Source organism: Botryllus schlosseri, chromosome 11 (genome assembly GCF_051294905.1).
Source record: "Botryllus schlosseri isolate E-star chromosome 11, Bs_hap1, whole genome shotgun sequence".
NCBI classification, from domain to species: Eukaryota; Metazoa; Chordata; class Ascidiacea; order Stolidobranchia; family Styelidae; genus Botryllus; species Botryllus schlosseri.
The window spans coordinates 8,197,096-8,209,583 of record NC_137246.1 but is presented as its reverse complement, the minus strand read 5'-3'; the positions used below and the strand labels follow the sequence as shown (position 1 = coordinate 8,209,583).

At 40.9% G+C, this 12,488-nt stretch overlaps 1 long non-coding RNA gene across 6 annotated transcripts; it reads left to right on the top strand.

The window, feature by feature from the left end:
* The first annotated feature begins 585 nt into the window (after window positions 1-585).
* LOC145450524 (uncharacterized) lies at window positions 586-10,786 on the top strand. 6 transcript variants are annotated; one of them, XR_013918507.1, is made up of 8 exons: window positions 586-1,443; window positions 1,761-1,828; window positions 2,287-2,380; window positions 3,363-3,456; window positions 4,468-4,633; window positions 5,515-5,565; window positions 8,052-8,181; window positions 10,510-10,786. It is a non-coding gene; the product is annotated as an uncharacterized LOC145450524 (long non-coding RNA). The 6 variants fall into 6 exon arrangements; XR_013918506.1 differs by lacking the exon at window positions 10,510-10,786 and having other exon boundaries at window positions 8,052-9,723; XR_013918511.1 differs by lacking the exons at window positions 2,287-2,380; window positions 10,510-10,786 and having other exon boundaries at window positions 8,052-9,723.
* The last annotated feature ends 1,702 nt before the right edge of the window (window positions 10,787-12,488 follow it).

The window sequence follows — 12,488 nt, the reverse complement described above, 5'->3', positions numbered from 1 at the left end:
ACGTCGTAGTGAATTGACATTCATAATTTAAAATATCAGGTAAACATATAGCTCCTTTGACGCAATATCTGTATATTAATGTTGAACCGACTTTTTTAAGGACTCCAACCATCCCACATCGATATACGTTGGCTATATCGAGTGGTAATTGTCCGTAGGCTCATACAACAAGTTTTTTGGAAAGTATTTAAACAATTTCGGCATAAGTTTACAACTTTTTTTCCTACAATTTAAAAAAAAGGCCTATGCTTAACACACTGTTTGAAAAATGCAAATCGATCAACTTTATGGGCAACGATCAATCGGTTAATCGGTTTTCCTTGTTAAATCCTGATGAGAGCGATATTTTCCATCAACCCAACTTTATGATATCCGCCCTACCAGTTACAGATCGGATTCGTTCATCTAGTGGTATTGTATGCTTGTTATCATGAACCCTCTCATGTTACGTGACTGTATCTTATCTGATGAAGGTGTGAAGGGGCATGGCTTCGATCTAATGTGTTCCCCCTCGCAAATCCCGCTGTAAATCAGAGGTGGCTAGTAACGAAGTAAGCTACTTCTACTTTTTTGCATACCCGTAAGTAGTAGGATAAAGCAATTTTGTTACGCACCAATCACAGAAGGCCACGTCGCCTTAATTGCCACGCCTACATTGCCACATCATCCGCCCATTGCCGCAGCTATAGGACGCCCATTGCCACATCATCAGCCTATTGCCACATCATCTGCTACGTCATCTGCGCCACATCATCAAGCGCCACGCCTATAGTGCCACATCATCCATTGCCACATCATCACCGCATTGATTGCCGCATCTATATGACACGCAGCACCCCGTCAACCAGCACGATGTCGATTGCTGCACCTATGTCACTCATTGCCACGTCAAAACTTACTTTAGCTAGAATCGAACCTGGTTTGGTTGGGTATAATGTCACGTCGCTCACCACCAGGCTATTGAGCAAACTAGCCGTATTGAGCTGTTTTGAGAATATAACCGCCGATTCTCTCTTAAATTCCGAGACAACACCTTTTTCGAGTTATTACACATAAATGTAAGACTATGTTCGTGTGTCATCTGTGTCATCATTAATTAGTCAATGATTTTGTGGAATTCTTCAAATGCAACTTGATAATACAGATATCGCAACCATAAAGGCCTACGATCACGCAAAGCTCATGCGCCGCGCATATTGCCGAATACTATTCCAAGAAATTGACGCGTGTAAATGTGCCACGAATACAGTTGCTTACGATTCCAAGAAGTCGCGCCACATCGACATAGTGAATTAGAACATTCTAATTAAAGTTGCGTTTCCAAGAAAATGCCGCGTTGGCGATACGAATTAGAATGTTTAGTTCCAACGTAAAGCAATTCGCATTCTGAAAACTTCACAGTTCTGTTACAAGTATTGTCATGTGCGCAGCGAGGCAGGCAAGGTAAGATCAATGTATTTTTCTGTCAATTTAAACTAAATTTAGCTATAATTTCTCGATGCAGCATTAGCTTACGCGGATTGTGCACGCAGATTGAATTACGTTGAGATTTCTCCAATAGCTAACGTAATAATGAGTTCTGTGCGCGGCTATAATGTTAGCTGACAATATAGCCGAAGTCGCACAAATTCGAATGCATATGCGAGTTCTCTGTTAAGGGTAGACTATCTAGCCTCGCTTATTACTCGAATCTCGCTGTGGTTACAATTTAGGCAAGCTAATGCGTCGAGTTTGAAGCTAAAACATCCTATTTCATGCAGCCAAGAAGACTAGCACCGCAAGCCCGGAACAAGCATATAATGACAAACCAGATTACGCAACACTAAAGGTGGGCTATTTCTTGTCTATATTGAAAAATCGATAGCGTACCGCGTATAGCTATAATTTTTCGATGCAGCAATGCACTTCGGATTAAGATATATATATATATATAGCAACGTAGATGTTTTATAGAATATATTAGATCCAATACCTATACTAAAGCCGCAAAACGCATTGGAGCATACATGGATAATACGCACAGATTGTATTACACCGAGATTTCGCCTATATCGCATCATTTTAAATAGCTAATAACGTAATAATGAGTTCTGTGCACGGCTATAATGTTAAGCGAGGATATGACCGAATTCGGATAAATTCGTATGTACATGCAAGTTCCCTAGTCCCACTTATTACTCGTTTCGCGCAGTGTGCTTACAATATTATGAATTAATTAATTAGCTAGAGCAACAGTATATATATATCATTTATCGCCTATATTTAAATTCGCTCATTTCATTTCAGACCAAAACGCCGACATTGCATACGCAATTTACGCTCGGAAAATTTCACATTTCTGTCACAACTATCGCGCTATAAACTTCACCTGATGATGCAGGTGAGTTAGGCTACATTTCCGTATAGATTTGCATTATGCCGATTTTATAAGTCCATAAGCTGCTTTTAGATATGTGATTTTAATAGCTAGTGCACTGATGCTTTTCCGATAGTGAAATAAATCTATAGCTAAACCTATGTCTATGCTATAATTTATCTCCTATTTTAAAACGCTATGCCACTGCGGGTTGAAGCTATAACATTTCAGATCACTGACATCACATCTGTTCCAGACGCTAGCGTTCAAGGCTACATCTTTGCGCAGCTATATCTATATCGAAGAAGTGTACCGAGGTCGTATCATTTCAACTCGCTCAACTATAGCATAGATTGTACCCGCAAAATGCAAATTCGTATTAAGTGTAGCCTGGCTAGCACCGCTTATTACTCGATGTTCAGTAACGCCGTATTAATGTAAGCTGCGTTTGTCAGGGCTATAGGAACGAAGTCACTCAATACAAATTCCTGGCTCCTGCTAGATGATGATAATATGAAGCCACTAGTCCATAAGCTGCTGCTTTTAGATATGTGATTTTAATAGCTAATGCACTGATGCTTTTCCGATAGTGAATAAATCTATAACCTATGTCTATGCTATAATTTATCTCCTAAACGCTATGCCACTGCGGATAGCAACGTAGATGTTTTATAGAATATATTAGATCCAATACCTCTACTAAAGCTGCAAAACGCATTGGACCATACATGGATAATACGCATAGATTGAATTACACCGAGATTTCACCTATATCGCTTCATTTTAAATAGCTAATAACGTAATAATGAGTTCTGTGCACGGCTATAATGTTAAGCGAGGATATAACCGAATTCGGATGAATTCGTATGTACATGCAAGTTCCCTAGTCCCACTTATTACTCGTTTCGCGCAGTGTGCTTACAATATTATGAATTAATTAATTAGCTAGAGCAACAGTATGTATATTATTTATCACCTATATTTAAATTCGCTCATTTCATTTCAGATCAAAACGCCGACATTGCATACGCAATTTACGCTCGGAAAATTTCACATTTCTGTCACAACTATCGCGCTATGCACTTCAGCTGATGATGGAGGTGAGTTAGGCTACATTTCCGTATAGATTTGCATTATGCCGATTTTACAAGTCTATAAGCTGCTGCTTTTAGATATGTGATTTTAATAGCTAGTGCACTGATGCTTTTCCGATAGTGAATTAAATCTATAGCTAAACCTATGTCTATGCTATAATTTATCTCCTGAAACGCTATGCCACTGCGGGCTATAACATTTCAGATCACTGACATCTGTACCTGACGCTGGCGTTCAAGGCTACATCTTTGCGCAGCTATATCTATATCGAAGAAGTGTGCCGAGGTCGTATCATTTCAAGTCGCTCAACTATAGCATAGATTGTACCCGCAAAATGCAAATTCGTATTAAGTGTAGACCACCTAGCACCGCTTATTACTCGATGTTCAGTAACGCCGTATTAATGTAAGCTGCGTTTGCCGGAGCTATAGGAGCGAAGTCACTCAATACAAATTCCTGGCTCCTGCTAGATGATGATAATATGAAGCCACTAGTCCATAAGCTGCTGCTTTTAGATGCGTGATTTTAATAGCTAGTGCACTAATGCTTTTCCGATAGTGAATTAAATCTATAACCTATGTCTATGCTATAATTTATCTCCTAAAACGCTATGAGTTGAAGCTATAACATCACATCTGTACCAGACGCCGAAGTCTAGATCGTTGTGTAGCTATATCAAAGAAGTGTGCTGAGGTCGTATCAAAGTCGCTCAACTATACCATAGATTGTACCAGCAAAATGCAAATTCGTATTAAGGGTAGCCAGCCTAGTCCCGCTTATTACTCGATGTTCAGTAACGCTGTAATACAAATTCCTGGCTCTTGCTAGATGATGATAATATGTAGACACTATCGACTAATCGAAAGCAGGTCTCTACTGCTGATTTAGAGTCCACTACTTTGAGATGATTGCTATAATGAACGTAGCGAATATCACCCTTAAACGTACTAAGCAAACTTTGAAACTATTGATTTTATTCACATATACATTTACACAATTTCATTTTCTTGCTTCAGCTCCTTGACGAAGCGTCGTACGATCGAATCATTCTTGCGGTGATCTTCGCCAAAGGAATTTAAATAACGTTCCGTACTCCATCCGCGCGCCTTATGGACGATGAAGCTTAGACAATGATGACCGCACGCTCTGGAACGTTTGTGCTGCAGACGCCTTATGGAGCAGGTATAATTTTCTGGTTCTATAAAGCACGCAATCTCGTATTTCAGCGGCATTAAGCCAAAGCTATCGTGAAAATGTGTCTCATCCTCATCCGCGTAAATGCATATCCAGTGACTTCCGATTTTTCGAGCTTCGTCATAATTGATCACGATAGCATAAGGAGGAGGGGGTCGCCTCGGCAGTCGATCGATAGGAAATGTGCCAAGGAAAATATGTTTTGTTGACTCGCAGCACCACAATATTTGGTCTATTTCATCTCCGTTCATAGCACGGTCACTTTACGACTGCTACTGATTTGCAATAGCTTCTGGAATTCCATGAAACAGAGCAAAGTAGTTTCCGCTGTTAGCCCGCCAACAGGAAATGTGATCCGTAAACTTAAGGTACCACTCTTTTGTAAGTCAAAGCAATCATCCAAATCATCAGGGCGCAAATTATAAACCAGTAGACAGAAACCACTAGCGAACTCTTCGGGCGTTAGGAGCCCTCTGTTTTTCTCCATTGCACCCGTACCTTCAATCAGGTTATGGTAAAGCTCCGTGTAATGACCCTTATCGAAATCTAGCTCATAACCTCCCTCCGGAATCAGAAATCCGTTCAGTTTCAGTTCGAGTCGTTGCATATTATTGTGCATGAAATTATAAGGATTTTTCGTAACATCGCCTTGAAAGGCTTTCGTAGCTACCATTCCGATGATTAGGCGAGAAGGTAGAGTCCCGCTATATAGATTCCCGATATCTATCTGCGTCGTAGCAGCCGCAAATGTTCGGGTGATCAATTTCATGTCGATATACGGATATTTCGCCTGAGCATTCACCATCATCGCTGTCTTCACATCGTCGCTGACTCGTACGGTACATAACTGTAATTCTTTTTTCGTTAAGGTGAATTGACCGGCAGCATCTCCCATCATGAAAAAGCTTTTCGGATTCAAGGTAAGCTCAAACTCGAGAGGCACGTCATGTAGGATGTAGCGGTCTTGCAGACATAGTCCGTGATGGATTTTTGCACGTATTTCCACCACGTTATCATCCTTATAGGCTTTACTCCTGTTGTAATATCCTTTGTTAGCCGAGGCGTTAGTTCCACCGATCGTATCCATTTTCCCCAACGTATCTTTTCTCCATCCTGCGGCCCTCAGTGTGGTATTTTGCACGTCAAGCGGAGTGAATAAATTGTGCAGATAGGACGAATAACACTGTACTTTTATATCTTGTTTCAAAGTTTCGTTAGCGACTTTAATTTGTAGTTGAGAAATCAAGGAATCCAAGATATTATTTACAACTCCAACATCATCATCGGCGCCAATTGCTTCGCCACCTTTCTTTAATTGTAAATGAAATAAGAAATAGCTCTCGCTCAAATCGATAAAGTCTTCTGAGCCTTCGAAGCGGAATGTTATCACACTAGAGTTGTTCGAAATCGGCGCTATCTTGATGATTCTTTTCTTTTCGACGCTAGTCTGTGTCGCGGGAATGTGAAATAAATCCAATGAGGGATGTACCCCCTCCGGGGACTGTACATGAATTAACTCCGCCATCTATCAAGTCTCAAGTAACAAATGATGCTTATCGTCGTGTAATATATATTTAATCGAAAATATCTTTGCGACGTCTCTTTTTCATGATCTTACGACCCCGTCTTGGCATTTTTCTTTTTCTCAGTAAAGAATCGAGAGCGTTCCCAGCGGCTTCTTTTCCGCGTATTTTAAGACTATCGCCGACATTTTCTCCATTAAGAACATCAGAGGCTACTTGCGCACCGGTATGTAGTAGACGCTTGCCGAGTGATTTTGCACCTTTCGAAATTAGGGGCATAACGCTTCTTCCGAACGAACGAAATAAGTTTCCAAGTCCATGACCTCTCTGCACTTTACCCCGAAAAAAATTGATATCACCACCGCTCTGTTGGTGATAATAGTTTCTGAACGCCTCCCGATCACAGCAATAATGACTCCTCATGATGTCTCAAAGCAAGTGTGAGATGAAGAGGCGCGTTCCCAAACTTTATAGCTTCGCCTTTATCATTACGAAGCATAACGCGTATCTCGCTTACTCGCTCCGTATTCAGAGGAAAGAAATATATTTTTTTGAATAGCATATGCTGATATTCATCTATTCCTGTCGTAACGCGGATATTGCGTAGTAGAGGCGCACTCGTATCACCTACAATTTGAGGGGTGATGACATCCGTATAAACTAAAACGTTGGTCACGGACACAGGTTCCCCTTGAAAGTGAATTTTTCTTCGTCTATGTAATCCACCATCTAGCTCTACCTCCGAACGAGCGCCTCCTCTGAGAACGGGGTTTCTATTATCCATGTAAAGTCTCGGACCGCTGGAACTCTTGTAAGGTCCCGCTATCAAGACCGGACCAGAACCATCTACCCAAATAAATCGTGCTTTTTTCTGATCGTGATTGATACGCTTCATCAAACTAATTTTATCATGATAATCACCAGCCGGGAAATAATAAAAATTATTATCGCCTTCCGCATCATTCACGTACCATAATAAGCCGTCGTAAGGCTCGAACGTGGGCTGAAAATTATTTTTAAAAGACAACTCGGCAAGCCCTATCTCCCATTCACCAGAATCTATCGGTTTTGCGAGATCGATAGTAAAATCAGACTCGTGTGACGTAATATGAATATATTTCATAATGCAACTCCCCGTCTACGAAAATGCAATACAACACTCGAAGGAGAACTTCGAAAGGGTATTTTCTCACCCTTCTCATCAAGTAGCGATATTTCGACGCGTTCTAGCCTATTTATATTAACAGGGAAATAAAAAGGCTTCGTGTAATATTTTGAAAATGATTTACGATTGTTCACCTGTACGACACGTAACAACGGTAAGAGCCTACCGCTATCTTCTTGTGGCTCAATGATATTAAAATGAACATAAACGAAATCGATAGTCGGATCATGTCGCATGCGAAAGTTCAAATGAATGATACCCTCGGTGAAAAAATAATTCCACAATGTACAATTAGTATTCGGGAAATGAAACACCAATAACTCCTCCTTCGTTTCCTTATGCATAAGAGCACCGTACAATTCTCCGCGACGTAGCAAGCTACTATGCCCTATGTCCGTCTCTGGTCGCAATTTGTCGGTTACCTCGTTATGAGGTATAGAGATAGACATACTATGATTTTCTGGGAAACATGTTACTTTTGCATCAGGATTGTCTCTTTCCAATGATCTATACATGTCATATAACGAGTCGTATTCTCCCAATTTAAAATGAAATTTTCTTGTTCTCTTTTGCGATCTGATCCCATACCTATTCTTCGTGATCATATACTGTTTTTGATAATCCGTAGGGAAGGAGATCTCAGCCAGAGAAACTTCTGTATCTTCCACGTTTTTCGGGACGTCCAATTCAACGCAATAACTCGCTGTTGTATTATCAGGAAATTTATCCATGGAAGCGTTCGAAAATAGCGTGACGTAGCTCATATTTTGAGCTTGGGATTCGGAAGCATATAACCAACGCAAGAGGATAGGAGAGATATCCAAAGCTCTTTGTTCCCATTCGAAATGGTAAGATTATAGAGAGAGAACGATACGATGACCAGTATGATTACTAGTTGCGCCAAAAACTGATAAAGGTTCCGACTAGACGATATCCTTCTTATCGACCCAGCTGTCGAATCCACTTCCATATCCCAACCAGCGCACTAAATACTGTTCTCGTCCCGCGCGTTTACGCCTTCTTATAATCTTCTCGACACGCCAAGTTTGCGGTTCTTTTACGCGTTGGAGCTCCTCTCTATAAAATCTACCCTGTATGACTTCACCACCGTAACACGTAAGCGATACATTGGGGGATCCCCCTTTTGGGCGTCTGCGATATAGAAAATTTCCCGTTGCCAGTTGGGTAGGCTGCTTTTCTCAAAAAGATTTCGAATTTTCGATATACGGACGGGTACTCCTACAGCGAGGTCGGGTTGTTTAGCTTCTTGAAACCCGTAAAGTCTTCTCCAAACCGATTCCTGATTAGACGAATTCACTTGGTTTGGGGCCATGGCAATGCTACGATGGTACGTCCTGTTGTAGGAGTAAGTAAAGTCATCGAGAGCGCTCACGTAATTCCTCGTGTTATTTTTTGTGAAAAATCGATACATAATCGCCTTCATAGTACGAATCACCCTTTCGACGACAGAGGATTTTAATTCGCTCCTCGTATAGAAATATCTAACTTTGTTCTCCTTTAGATAATTCTGGAAAGCGCGATTGGTATATTCGCTACCTTGATCGGTTTGTAACACTAACGGTACGCGTTCACGAAACACACGCTTGAAAGCAGAAATCATACTTGAAGCAGTTTTATTTTTAATCGCTATCATCCAAAGGTATTTGCTAAAAATATCAATCACGACCACCACAAAACGAAAACCGCTATTGTACTTTGAAATAGATTGCAGATCCATCAAATCGCTCTGAAACTGAGCATTGATACCGGAGACCACTACACGTTCACGCCTAAATTTCTTACGTAACGGAAAATGAAAAGTATAAGTATCTTGTCCTTTAAGCCATTCTTTTTCCTTTTGCAAATAAGCGCCCCTATACGATTTGGGCTGTTTCGGATCAAAATAGTCTACGTCTCCCATTCTTTCCCGTATATACGGGGATTAGGCTTACGCTGTCTCTTATAAAGCCAGGGAAACGAAGGTTGTGGAATCCGGCGCGGGCGTTTCTTTTGCGGGCGCTTTTCTTTCGCTACGGGGCTCGCGAGCCCCGTGTGTGCGGCGGGAGGGCGGGCGGTCGCTGCGTCTACGTCTTTTCTCAAGTTTCTCAGTTGAGCAATACCATGCCTATACAGAGCTAGTTTCTCGGAAGCATTTAATGGAGAGCTTTTAATTTTCGATATATGTTTATCAAATTTCTTTTCCCATTCGTCCTTGCTTCGAAATGCGGGGAATTGTAGTTCACGCATTCTTCCCGAAAAGTTTACCCAACAGACTCCCGATGACGGGGATTGCAGCCCCTAATATAGCTAAAACAGACTAGTTAGAAAAAAGTTGCTATTTTATCATAATTTTTATACCTGAGAGGAATCCACCCTTTTGTAGCACCCTCCGTTGACCTCTGCGAGTTTTTTGCGCCAGCAATTGTCTGATATCGGATTTGTGTTTTCCAAGCCTCAACTTTCTAGACGGGGAGATACGTACTGTCCCTGAAGCCAAGTTATGAACGCACTGGCAAACGCAACTCAAAAATTGATTGTTCGATAAAAGTTCTTTTCGTTGTTTCCCTTTAGCGTTTTTCAAAAGTTTTAATTTAACGTGATAGTCGCTCAATCGTTTTCGAGATATGTTACTTCCCCTCTTCGACATGTTGAATGCCCTAAAATCTGTAGCGCGAGCTGTATTTATTGTTGATATACCGTCAACTTTTGATGTGGGAATATTTTGCTGCGAAGACGATAATTTTCGTCTGTCTCTTGCGTCACGTCAACCAGTATGTACGAGAACGGTTTTCGAGTTGCCTTTTTATAAGCCTCCGTAAGGAATCCGGCTTTATCCGGGAACATTTGACGTGAAAGAAAACTGATTTGACTCGCATCGCGGGGATTTTTAAATATCACGATATAGCTCGCGCTCAAGGTCATATCCCGAAAGCCTTGACCCCTATAGAACAAATTTTGACATATGAACACGACACTAATCTTTGCGTGGTGGCTGTATCGAGTGAATAGATCTCTGGCCTCTTTCGCTTCCGTCATCATGTCGTCGATCACCAAGAGAACGTGCCTATTTCCTTTCTGTAACTTTTTGAGCTCAGAGAGCCCTTGCGAAAATTCTACCCCTTTCATTTTATCGTACAACGCCTGATAATTATTATACAGCCATACAATTTTTTCAGGAGCCGGTCTAATCATCTTCTCTGCGTTCTTCACCAACTCGTAAGTATAATAACTCTTCCCGCTACTGCTCGGACCAGCTACGATCATCCGAAACGGAGCATGCAATGTACGTATTCGATCCATTTATTACAGAGATAAAGGCAATGTATGAATTCCATCATCAAGCACAATCCTTTTATAATAACCATAACTCAAAGCACTTCGATATTGCTTATACGTAAACATATCGCCCCCCGAAAACCGCTATTGATGCCACAGGTGATCGATCTATTTTGAAGAATGGAAATCTTTGAAAGTTTTGTTGGCCGTTTTTGAAGCCCTTTCGAGCTGTACTTATCGCTGTCGTGTTAATGCCATTGCAATAGACGTCAGGCCAATTCCAACAAACACGAGACTCTTCCAAACTTTATTGTTACCGAATGCTGTGTTATCGAAATATCCTACAAAACTGTCCTGAAACAGAAATAAAAATGTTAGCCTTCCAAATCCTACAGAAAGTTAGCGTAGCCTACTTGTTAGGTAATTCGAAGTTCGCTGCGCTTGTAAAGTGAATTACAGTGCTTTGTGGGAAAAGTTGAGAACAAAATTATAAGGTTGAATCTAAGGTTCGATGGATGATAAGGGTTCTGGGGAGCAGATACATAGTACCTCGAGCTATAGATAATCAAGGCTTGTAAAATCGCTTACCCATCCTCCATTTTGCGCTATCCACGTTCGTCTTTCACTACCAATGTAACTCCCAACTGTCTGTATGATACCTTCTATATGATCACCGTGATGTTCATCCTCCTTATGTCGAGCAAGAATGCTAGCGACCACAAAAAGAGAGACAATCCTACCCCAATTTTCGTGGGTATCTTTGAAAATTCCATCAGCTATCATCAGGAACATTCGCTCGTCGGGTGAATATTCTTCATATTTTTTATCGACTTCTACATAACTATAGCGAAGACGTTTGGAGAGCGCGTTTACGATAGTTCGGTGTCGCTCAAACATTTCATCCCCAACTCGCCGTAAGGTTCTCTCTGCTTTCGTATTTGCCTTAACGCGTGAGCCGTCGAGGTCGTACATGATATAATTCCTAGCCAAGGAATATGCTCCGGATGTAATTTCATCCTTTTCTTCAGTGAGCGAAGGTGATCCTCGTGATAATTCCATGATTTGAGGATAATAGCGAGTCAGAGTTCATTTCAATAGCGTCTTAGGGACTTTCAAAATGAGTTGCTCACCACAACTTACAATTTATCGACCATACGACATGAATAAAGCGAGAATTCGTAGGCGAACATCGATTTTTATAGCGTCTAAGTTCTATCCCAGGGGTATATGTACTATCCGAAAGTGACGAAGTTCTTTATGATACATTGTATATGCACTATCCAATAGCTCATAAGTACTATGATCATCGAGGCATAAGCAGCTCCGCAGAGCCTACCCTTAACAGGAAATTTGTGTATACATTTTATATGTAAAATCTATGCTATACTTCAGCGTATTCGGCTTTAATAGCTCCTAACATTATAGTAGCACCGTCGCAGCTTACATTATAACGTTATTAGTCGCCGCTGGCGTTTTACTATCGATTTAATTACCCTTATTTTAGACATGCAAAAAATTTATGCAGGTATTAGTATTAAGCTCTACTCAGTAAACTGCGATCTGAAATAAGTCGTAGGGATGGTACTACAAAAAATAACTATACATCGTTTTGTATGGCCACATATTGTAGTGTTGCGACATCGACCGAACGCGTCAGTACAAGTTTTGAAAGCTGGAAAAGATACGCTCGTATTATTTGATTCGGATATTAATCCTGCGGAATCTCAAGTTATTCGTAGTCATTGGAAGGATAATTGCATCATAGATGTACAGGAAAAAGAGATCTTTCGATTTGTGGGTCTCGTCAATATTCAACGAAAATCCGATCATATAATTGTGCGCGGGTCCCATTGTTGAAATTGAATTGATCAGCGTGACG